This window comes from Papaver somniferum, chromosome 6 (assembly GCF_003573695.1).
Source record: "Papaver somniferum cultivar HN1 chromosome 6, ASM357369v1, whole genome shotgun sequence".
NCBI classification, from domain to species: domain Eukaryota; kingdom Viridiplantae; phylum Streptophyta; class Magnoliopsida; order Ranunculales; family Papaveraceae; genus Papaver; species Papaver somniferum.
In genome coordinates, this window is record NC_039363.1 from 177270940 (window position 1) to 177283178 (window position 12239).

The following is a 12239-nucleotide window of genomic DNA, read 5'->3' on the forward strand; positions in this document are numbered from 1 at the left end:
AAGAACCTATAAGCTTTACTGTTTTGAGCATAACCAATAAAAACACATTCATAAGCTCTACTTTCTAACTTATGTCTTTTAGGATCAGGTTTTCTAACAAAAGCTAAGCAACCCCAAACTCTAAAATAAGAGACATTAGGTTTTCTATTTCTCCAAAGTTCATAAGGAGATATCATGGTTTTATTATTAGGAATGCGGTTCAAAACATGGCAAACAGTCAGCAAACATTCACCCCACCAATGAGAAGCAGCACCAGAGCTAAGCAAACAAGCAACAGTCAATTCAGTAAGAGTACGATTCTTTCTTTCAGCTTTCCCATTCATTTGAGGATTATATGGTGCAGTTCTTTCATGTATAATGCCATTAGTTTGATAAATTTCAGTAAAAGGAGAAGAATCATATTCAGTGCCTCTATCACTACGAAATCTCTTAATTTTCCTACCAAATTGATTTTCAATTTCAGCAATAAAAATCTTAAACTTTTCAATAGCTTCGTTCTTATGGCTCAACAAATAAACATAAGTATAATTAGAACAATCATCAATGAACGTCATGATATACCTCTTGACGAAATAAAAATAACGTTCTATATCTTTTTTTCCAGAAACCAGTTTTTTTTTTTTTATAATCAAAAAGAATCAATGGAATTAATGGAAAATTAATTTTCGATTAAATGCCAATTAAATTTCTTTGTAACAGCAAAAAAACGGCCGTATTAAAATTTCAACATTAACTGTAATTAATCATGATATAATTATCTTAATACATTTTGAAAATTTAAGTTAAAAACAGCAAAAAAATTGTTTCTGGATCAGCAGACCTCCCAAGACCCCCAAGGCCCCGCTCCCGGACTAATGTAATATAATATATAGTATAAATAGTATATACCCTAGTGAAATTGTGTGGGGTGGGAATTGAACCCATGCCTATAGTGTGGGAGCTCAAAACAATGCCACCATACTATCTCTCTAACTTTGGCATATTATTACAAAACTATGTTTTTAAATATATACCCCAACAATCCCCCACTTATATTTTAAAACATTGAGCAAGTGCTATACAGTTGTGCATAAGCAAAGGTGCCTTTCGACTTGAACCTCTACATAGTGTTGAACTTTCTAAGTATCAGGTAACTAGAGTGACTCTCGTCTTGAACTCTAACTAATAATAGATTAGACAACACACACAACTATATTTTAGAGTAAAGTTCTTAATTTTGCACATTAGGGCCATGTGCTTATCCCTTTCTTAACGAACGATCTAGAGAAATGCCCAAGTTCTCATAGAAGGCGGCCACACCTTCACATTCGTATAGGTGAGTCTATCAAGGATACTCCTGTATATCCCACTCTTAACTTAAGAGCTATAGACATCATTAAGAGTTTAAACACTCAACCTGTTTCCCACTTCAGGATATCATGCTATGGGAATGCATGACTCTATCATATTATTTGTAACTTCGTCTAGTCCCTTTGAACCTATTTCTAGGTTGGGTATCCATTACAAATGACTCAACTTCTCACGGGCAAAAGTCCCATACTTTTAGAGATATTCCATACCTTTTCTCTTGCTAATCCTTTCGTCAAAGTATCAGCTATGTTTCCTTCAGACCTTACATGATCTACTCTAACAACACCAGTTGTGAGAAATTCTCTAACTGTGTCGTGCTTTCGACGTATCTGTCGATTCTTACTGTTATTATAACAGTTCTCTACTACTCCGATAGCCGCGGTACTATCGCAGTGGATCAAAGTGGCTGGTATCGGTTTTTCCCATACTGGAATGTCTGATAACAGACTCTTCAGCCATCCTGCTTCTTCACTAGCTGCTGCTAGTGCCATCAATTCAGCCTCCATCATAGATTGGGCTATAATTGTCTGTTTCTTTGATCTCCAAGATACAGCGCCCCCAGCAATAGTAAAAACATATCCACTGGTGGCCTTGGAATCATCTGAAAGATTATTCCAATTAGCATCGCTAAATCCTTCAAGGACTGCGGGATGCCTCTTATAGTGTAATCCTAGGTTTGTGGTTCTTTTCAGATACCGCATAACCCTCTCAATAGCATCCCAGTGTTCCAAATTAGGATTACTGGTAAACCTGCACAGAACTCCCACTGCATATGCAATGTCTGGTCTTGTACAATCAGTTGCATAACGCAGACTTCCAATTATACTAGCATATTCAGATTGTCTAACACTTTCTCCAGTGTTCTTAAACAATTTCACATTAGGATCAAACGGAGTACAAGCAGGCTTACAATCAAAATATTCATACTTTCTCAGAATTTTTTCAATGTAGTGAGATTGATCCAAACAAATACCACTACTAGTTCTAGTTATTTTGATTCCCAAGATTACACTAGCTTCACCCAAATCTTTCATGTCAAAATTCGAACTAAGCATACATTTAGTTTCATTGACAACAGATAAATTGGAACCAAATATCAGCAAATCATCCACATACAAGCAAACAATCACACACACATCATTCTCAAATTTATAATAGATGCATTTGTCACCCTCGTTTATTCTGAAGTTATGTGAAATCATTAAATTATCAAATTTCTCATGCCACTGTTTAGGAGCTTGTTTTAAACCATAAAGGGATTTTTCTAGCTTACATACTTTCTGTTCTTGTCCAGGAATTACAAAACCTTCAGGTTGTTCCATATAAATTTCCTCTTCTAGTTCACCATTCAAAAAGGCAGTTTTAACATCCATTTGGTGAATAACAAGATTATGAGCAGCGGCAACAGCAATCAAAACACGTATAGATGTTAATCTAGTAACAGGAGAATAAGTATCAAAGAAGTCTACATTCTCTCGTTGCCTAAATCCTTTAGCAACCAGTCTAGCTTTGTGCTTCTCTATTGTTCCATCAGGCTTTAGTTTCCTTTTCAAAACCCATTTACAACCTATAGGCTTACAACCAGGAGGTAAATCTACTATACGCCAAGTTCCATTAGACATATGAGAATCCCATTCATTATTTACAGCTTCTTGCCAGAAACTAGACTCTGCAGAACTGAACGCCTCTTGTAAGTTAGAAGGTTCTTCCTCTACGGCATAAAATTCAAAATCAGGATCTCTTGTGTCAGTCCTAGCTCTTTTACTTCTTCTAGGTTCAACTTCAGTGATCCTAGTTTCTGCACTTCTAGGTTCTTCTAATCTATGTTCAGAATCAGCTCTAGGTAAAACACTAGATAAAGAACCCCCACTATTACCCCCACTAGTTCTAGATTTAAAAGGAAATCTCTCTTCAAAGAAATCAACATCAATAGATTCAATAATAACCTTATTATTAATATCAAAGAACCTATAAGCTTTACTGTTTTGAGCATAACCAATAAAAACACATTCATAAGCTCTACTTTCTAACTTATGTCTTTTAGGATCAGCTTTTCTAACAAAAGCTAAGCAACCCCAAACTCTAAAATAAGAGACATTAGGTTTTCTATTTCTCCAAAGTTCATAAGGAGATATCATGGTTTTATTATTAGGAATGCGGTTCAAAACATGGCAAACAGTCAGCAAACATTCACCCCACCAATGAGAAGCAGCACCAGAGCTAAGCAAACAAGCAACAGTCAATTCAGTAAGAGTACGATTCTTTCTTCAGCTTTCCCATTCATTTGAGGATTATATGGTGCAGTTCTTTCATGTATAATGCCATTAGTTTGATAAATTTCAGTAAAAGGAGAAGAATCATATTCAGTGCCTCTATCACTACGAAATCTCTTAATTTTCCTACCAAATTGATTTTCAATTTCAGCAATAAAAATCTTAAACTTTTCAATAGCTTCGTTCTTATGGCTCAACAAATAAACATAAGTATAATTAGAACAATCATCAATGAACGTCATGATATACCTCTTGCCATTTCTAGTTAGGATACCTTCATATTCACACAAATCAGAATGTATTAAGTCTAGTGGTTTCGATTCTCTTACAACAGATTTATGTGAAGTCTTGGTTATTTTTGCTTGACTACAGTATTCACATTTTTCAAAATCATTTTCAGAAAATTCAGGGAGGACACCTAACTTACTCATGTTATTTACTAACTTTTTACCCACATGACAAAGCCTACCATGCCAAACATTAAAATTCCAAACCATATAAGCAGAAGAATCAATTTTATTCATAGCATCAACATTAAGCTTAAACATTCCATCAGTAGCATAACCCTTTCCTACAAAATTCTTATTCTTAGTTATAGTGTAAATATCAGACCCAATAGTTTGATACAACCCAGCCTTGTTGAGAAGATAGCCGGAAACAAGGTTCTTTCTCATTTCTGGAGTGTGAAGGACATCTTTCAGCATGAGTGTCTTCCCAGAAGTAAACTTCAACTCTACCGTACCAGAACCTTTCACCATAGTGCTGTGGGAGTCTCCCAATAACACTTTCTTGTCCTTGGTTTCAGCATAAGTCTTAAACATGGACCTATCAAAACAACAATGACGCGAAGCACCACTGTCTATCCACCACCCATCAGATCCACCAACCATGTAGAACTCTGGATCAGAGACCATGGCAATTATAACGTCACCCAAAGCATTAGCTTGTGCGTTATTCTTTTCCTTGTTAAATCTGCAATTCCTAGCCATGTGGTTTGGTTTATTACAGATATAACAAAGAAATTCAGAATTGGAATTCTGTCCATTTTTCGATGGGTGTTGGTTCTTGTTTTGATTAGGCCTTCCTCCTTTCTTCTGGTTCGGGTTAGGTTTCATATCCCTTTTCTTAGGTTTTAAATTCGGATGAGTCTTATTGTTAGAAACAATGAGAATCTCTTCCTTCTTATCTTGTTTCCGAGCTTCTTCCTCAACCCTGAGCTTAACAATCAAACTTTCAAGAGAAAATTCTTTAGTCTTGTGACGCAAAGTATTACGAAAATCTTTCCAGCTAGGTGGTAACTTGTCAATCATTACAGAAACTTGAAATTGTTCATCAGTTTTCATACCTTCGGCCACAATTTCGTGGTAAATTTTTTGAAGTTCATGAGCCTGTGCAACAACTGATCTATCATCCACCATTTGGTATCTCACATACCGGCTCACAGCATATTTCTTTGAACCCGCTTCCTCGGTGTCATATTTTTTCTGTAATGCATCCCATACATCTTTAGCAGTTTCAAAAGTTGAATAATACTCATATAAATCGTCAGATAATGCATTAAGAATGTAGTTTTTGCAATCAAAGTCATTATCGATCCATTTGTCGATGGCCTTTTGTTTTTCCTCGGGAGTTTGAGAAACAACTTCTTCAACACCACCAGTAGGAGGTGGATCTGTAGCAGCACCACCGCCAGCAGCAACAGCAGCAGTCTTATCAGCAGCAGGTTCCAGGGTTCCAGGATGAACACTCGACACAATCATATGCAGCTTCATCAGTTTGAGATAAAAGAACATCTTCAGCTTCCATCTTCTGAAATGCAACCCTTCAAATTTGAAAGGCTTGTTGGTATCATCAACGCGCTTCTTTTCATTCTCCATAGCAGAAACGTTCACCTTAAAATTGTTGGAAACAAAGCACTATAATCAAATCACACAAAGAAACCGCTGAGTCGCGTACTAGGTCGCTATCTTTAAGGTGTTTCGCGACTCTGCCTCTTGATTGTGCTAGCAGTCAGTTTTTTTGTCGAAACCCTATGGGATAAAACAGCTTATCTCTTTCGATTTCTCTGCACTGAGAAATCGAATCAATAATAACTCTTTCAACAACACTTGCTCAGAAAACTTGACGAAATAAAAATAACGTTCTATATTTTCTCTTCCAGAAACCAGTTTTTTTTTATAATCAAAAAGAATCAATGGAATTAATGGAAAATTAATTTTCGATTAAATGCCAATTAAATTTCTTTGTAACAGCAAAAAAACGGCTGTATTAAAATTTCAACATTAACTGTAATTAATCATGATATAATTATCTTAATACGTTTTGAAAATTTAAGTTAAAAACAGCAAAAAAAATTGTTTCTGGATCAGCAGACCTCCCAAGACCCCCAAGGCCCCGCTCCCGGACTAATGTAATATAATATATAGTATAAATAGTATATACCCTAGTGAAATTGTGTGGGGTGGGAATTGAACCCATGCCTATAGTGTGGGAGCTCAAAACAATGCCACCATACTATCTCTCTAACTTTGGCATATTATTACAAAACTATGTTTTTAAATATATACCCCAACATGTTGTGTTGATTATTAATGTGTACGTAGTTGTACACGTGCTAATTATTAAGGTATAAAATTGTATTATTAATGTGTACGTAGTTGTACGTAGATGCACCTTTGATATCAATCTTTTTTATATCGGAAGCATGAATCATGGACAATATATCACTTGATCGGAGTTAATGAAGACTGTTTGGCATGGATACGATGCACAAACGATTACCTTTTAATGGTGGACTTCAACAGGTAGGTTTGTTTGTATGCTGTGATCATTATGTTCATTTTGGCAGATCCGGTTCTCGAATGATTATATTTTCATTTGGATAGATTTGGTTCTTTTGTTAGTTTGATGATTATGTTCTCATTTTTGTAGGTACGGTTCTTTTGTTAGTTTGCATTTTGGTAGGTTTCGTTCTTTTATTAGTTTGCATGGGTTTGATACTTATTGCACCTTATATATGACATATGGTAGGTGACTAATGCAAGCATGAATGGAAATGGTGTAGATGTTTTCATATGTATACACATGTTGATTATTTAATTACATGTAAATAGTTGTATACATGTTATTCATTTTGAAGTAAACATCTGAAATCGATAAAATATCGAACAAAAAGTGAAATTGAATAAGAAATTAATGGATAAATAGTAATCAAAGTAGTTAAAATACTATTATGAAAACAAATCGATCAAATGAATCTTGATTCTCACATGAAGAAGATTCGAGTCTCCTCCTCTTTGTCTGATATGTACATAAACCTCCCCACTGATCGATTTTGATAGTTTCAAAGACAAACTACAGCGAGAGGAACTAAAGATGGAAACAGATATCCTTGTAATTTAAACGAGTAATAAAACTTGATTCTCACTGCAGAGCGTTGCTGATTGAGGACAACAAAGTGAAAAAACAGCTTGTGAACAAACGAATACAAGATTTTTATTCGAGGGTCATTTTAGGCATGAAAAAAAAAGTTTTGAACTGAATCTTTTCTCATTGTGTAAATTTGGGACTCTTAGTACTAGACTTGGGATGACACTACTTGAATGACTAAAGCCCAACAAAAAAATGGGACTAAACGTTAATTCCTACTCGGCATTTTGTAGAACAATTTTTTTTGGACACTACTCCATTTTGGTTGGGGACTATTATGTGATAAGAATATCTACCATATAGTTATATGTGGTGTCCTAAAGTGTGGAAATGACTAACCTACCCTTGACATAATTTAATTTAAAACCAACCTAATAACCACCTATATATATATAACCTACCACCTCCGACTACCTCCACCACCACCTATATATATATATAGCTTAATTTAACTCATTAACAAAAATATTCTCACAAACCCGTTACTTGTCATTCGTTTTTGGTTAAAAAAATGAGAAGTAATCATCAAAATGAGATGAAAATGGAAGTTACAGAGAGAAGTTCGGCTAGCAATTATGTGAAAAACTTTGTAGAACTAGTCAAACTCAACTTTAATGGAGATTTTTGTATTTTTCAGAGAAAAGTTCATTTACGTCGTAAAAAAAATGTCTTACCCGAACTTTTAGTTCGGTTACGTCGTAAGAAGTTCGGTTACGTCACAAAAATTTCGGTTATGTCGTAAAAATTTCGGTTACGTCACGAAAAGTTCGGCTACGTCGTAAAAAGCTCGGTTACGTCAAAAGTTCGGTTACGTCGCAATTTTTTTCTCCTAACCGAACTTTTCTCTGAAAAACCTATATATTGAGTTCTGTGACGTCGCAAAATTTTTCTCCTAACCGAACTTTTTCTCTGAAAGAAAAAACTCCATTAAAGCTAAGTTCGGCTACCTGTGTCTTCAGAAACATTAGCCGAACTACACTTGCAGATGAGTTCGGCTACCTATTCTTCAGATGTCGTAGCCGAACTTTTTTAACAAACGGAAATCAATTTGTAAATTGTTCATTTTTAGGAATGTTTCGGCCAATTCATGCACCATTAACTAAATTTGAAGTATCTGTGAGTACCCAAAACATCATACTCTTGTTGTGGCCCAAAGAATCTGAAAGGTTTCATTCAACTTACTAAGATTTTAAATATAATCTTGTTTGAGGTGTTACACAGGCCTATAGGTCTGAATTCAGATGGAGTGCTTGGCTTACTATTTTTAGGAATTAATGAGATATATGTCTTGTTGAGTTGCTTAGGCATCTGTTTTGAGGAGAAGAATTTTTTAACAACATCACAAACATCACCTCGCACAGTATTCCAATGAGATTTATAAAATCCTGCTTGAAAGCCTTCAGGACCAGGTGCAGACCAATTTTCCATGCTTTTGAGAGTTTTCAAAAAAATTTCATCAGTTGGAATTTTAAGAAGTAACATATTCTCTTCTTATGTGATTAATATTGGAATGTGAGAATAATGTTGTTCTTCAATGACTGGAGTGCAGGAAGTACTGATATTCTTAAAATGATTTTTAAGAAGTAAGGACATGTGTTCTCTAGAATGAAACCAATTACCTTCAAAGTCTTTTAAGGAATCAATGTTGTTTCTGACTCTTTTTCTTTTTGTCAGAGTATGAAAATATTTGGTGTTATAAATAATCCATATCCTTGACATAGTTATCTCTGGATTTTTGTTTGTTAAAATCATTTTGAATCTGGTGCCATTTATATAATTTCTTAGAGATCTCCTCAGATTTTAAAATGTTCTCTCTAGAGAAAGGTTGAGCCTGAATATCATCCAGCTTTTTTTGAATATTATCCACATTCTGATTGATATCTCCAAAGTGTTCTTTGTTCCATTTTGAAAGAGCTATTCTGGTAAACTGAAGTCTCTTTATGAATTTGTGAGCTGGTGAACCTTGAATTGACTTATCCCAAGCTTTTGTTATTTCATCTTTACAAGTACTATCTTGTAACCAAGTGAAGAAGAACTTAAAAAGCTTCCATAATTTAGGCTGAGAGTGATCAGTGACAAGCATAATGGGACAGTGATCACTTCCATTCTGGCTTAAGTGAATAAGTTTAGAATCTTGTAATTGAGAATTCCAGGCTGCATTAACTAAATCCATATCAATTCTTGATCTCTTCTTTCTTGTGCCTCTATTGTTACTTGACTAAGTATGTTCTCTGCCAAAGAACCCCATATCTTCTAAACCAACTTCTTAAATGATAGAATGAACTAACCATCTCCTGGAGTAGAAGTTGAAGCCCCATTATCTAACAGATGAAAGTTTAAATCTCCCATAAAAACCGAAGGCTGAGATATATTAATACCAATCTCTTTAATGAATTCCCATTGTTCTTTATTTTTAGTGTAATTGCAGTAACCATACATACAAGACACTAGCCTTTCTTGTTGACTTGGATCACTCTGAATAACTGCATGAATCATGTAATTTTCACAACTAACAGTATCACAAATAAATCCATCTTTCCACATTAGAATCAAGCCACCAAAGATACCTATTGATTTCCAGAACCTAGCATTGGGAAATCTAAGAGTTGCAAATAAAGGTTCATTTTGTCTTCAGTTAATTTGGTTTCACAAAGAAATAACAAATCTGGGTTTTGGGTTCTAGTTAAATCTCTAAGATGGTCTCTTGTAGCAGGGGTATTAAGACCTTGAACATTCCAGGCAATGACTCTCATGTTGATAATGTCGAAAACAGCTAGTGAATACTCAACTATTTTGAAAGAATTTGCAAGTAAGTGATAAAGTGTAGTGCAAGAAAGTTGTATTAATAGTTTGAAATCAGCATGAAGAAATTTAAGACAAATAATCTCTCTACTTTGAAAATCAGTCCATGTAATAAATGTTTTACTGATATAGTTAACCCTAGAGATAGTAAATGCAATAATAAAATAGAGACACTGATAATTAAAATGATTAAAATTTAATAAAGAAAGAGATACCTGAATCCCCTTATTTGTGTGAGAAGAAAGGTTATCTTGCACGGTGACTCTGTGAGTTTTCTGGATGGTTATGTTAGATCATCTAAATTGGCAGTAAGTGATGAGGACTCAACAATTTCAGTAGAAGCAACAACGGTATTCTCAATCCTATGTCTTTTTCCTAGTCGACTATCTTCTTCAATGTCTTGGCTTTCCTAGATGAGTAAAGAATCCAAGTCAACTTTTTCTCCATCTTTAAGTGGAACAAACACAGTTTATTTGGAAAATTTATTTTGATTATTCTTAATAGCAGGAGCAACATTCGTGGTAATGACTGAAATGTTTTAGCGAATATTGCTAACTTTACCCACAAAATAAGGTTTCTCTTGAGCTTTGTATAGAAAATAGCTGCTTCCTTACACGTTCCTTTAGAGAGATTGATGATATAACATTTTGTGCATATACTGTTTGGTTGACGCTTGTAAAAGAATTTCTGCCATTTGGTTGTTCCATCATTTGAAAAAAAAAGTTTTGACCTGAATCATTTTTCATTGTGTAAATTTGGACCTCTTAGTACTAGACTTGGGAGGACAGTACTGGAATGTCTAAATCCCAACAAAAATGGGACTAAACGTTAATTCATACTCAGACATTTAGTATGCCTCAAAACAGGATTCTTCTTTTCTTTCGTTTTTAAACAAGCCCAAAACAATCCCATAAAACTCTAATAGTAGAAAGAAAAACGATTTTTTGGGGACCATGGTTTTATTTTGGGTAAAGGCATTAGAAGTAATTCTTGGTCACCCCATATCTAGTTATTTATTTAATACCTAATCTACCCTCTTAATTAATTTTAGGTTATGATTAGTGAATGATTTAGTTAAAACCAATTAGTGAGATTAAATTAAAAGATGGGTTTATTATTAGTTGAGTAGAATTATTGAGAGAGTAGAGTTAGAGAAGATGAAGGAGAAAAACATGGAAAATAGATTTTTTTTTTTTTTTCCAATTCACTAAGTTTGAGTATTCAAATGATAAAAACTCATATGATTCTTCATCTCCATCCTCTCCTAGAATATTTGTTAATCTTCAAAATGATCCGGATTTGAATTGGATTTTGAACAGTTCGGTTACTTTATATGAAGAACAAGTAACCGAACTCATCTGAAGTTGTAGTTCGGTTGCCCCGTGAGATGAACAAGTAACCGAACTCATATGAAAGTGTAGTTCGGTTACTTGTTCCAAACACGCAGGTTACCGAACTCTCTAATAATAAAATTTCTAGGAGTTACATCGTTATGTTCGGTTGGTTCTCAACTAACCGAACTTTGGTGTACAAAGTTCGGTTGGTTCGCAAAATGCATGCACTTTTGATCTAACCGAACTTTACATAATATAAGAGTATATAAGTTTACAAAGTTCGGTTCTTTCGCAAACTTGAACCTAACATCTAACCAACCGAACTGAAAGTCCGGTTTCTTCGATAAAATTGTGAAGTTACCGACTTAGCAAACAAAAAAAATGTGAAGTTCCAGCGTCTATTGGCTAAGTTTGGTTACTTTGTAGTTTTAAAATTTTTTGCGAAAAACCGAACTCTATTGGCTAAGTTCGGTTATTTTGGAACTCAACATAGTGGCCACAACAACACAGTTCGATTAGACTGGATTTGTTTTTTTTTCGGTTCTAAGGGTGGAGTTCGGTTACTTTGTAGTTTAAAATTTTTTGCGAAACAACCGAACAGAGAGTTCGGTGACTTAGTTTTAAATCCAATAGAACCGAACTGTTCTTCGTGTTTTTCATTTTCAAGAAGTTCGGTTAGTAAACTAGGGTTTTTTGGAAAATTAGCCTAACCGAACATAGCTCTGTAACTCCTATTAAAACCCTATTTTGATGATTTCTATTCGATTGAAGCAATCAAAAACAAATTAAAGTGAAGGGTTTGTTGGAAAATACCTCCAGAGTGGTCCCATGGCAGAATCAGGCTGCGGCTGGCGTCTTTTATACTCGATAAAAATTATCATGCAACAGAACTTAATTGTGATTGCATTGATGTTGTTACATTTCTTAAATAGGCGGTGGTGGTGGTGGTGGTGGTGGGAGGAGGTGGTGGTGGTAACCGGTGGTTGGTGGTGGTGATAATCGGAGGTGGTGGTGGTGGTAATCGGCGGTGGTGGGTGGTGGTGGTGGGAGG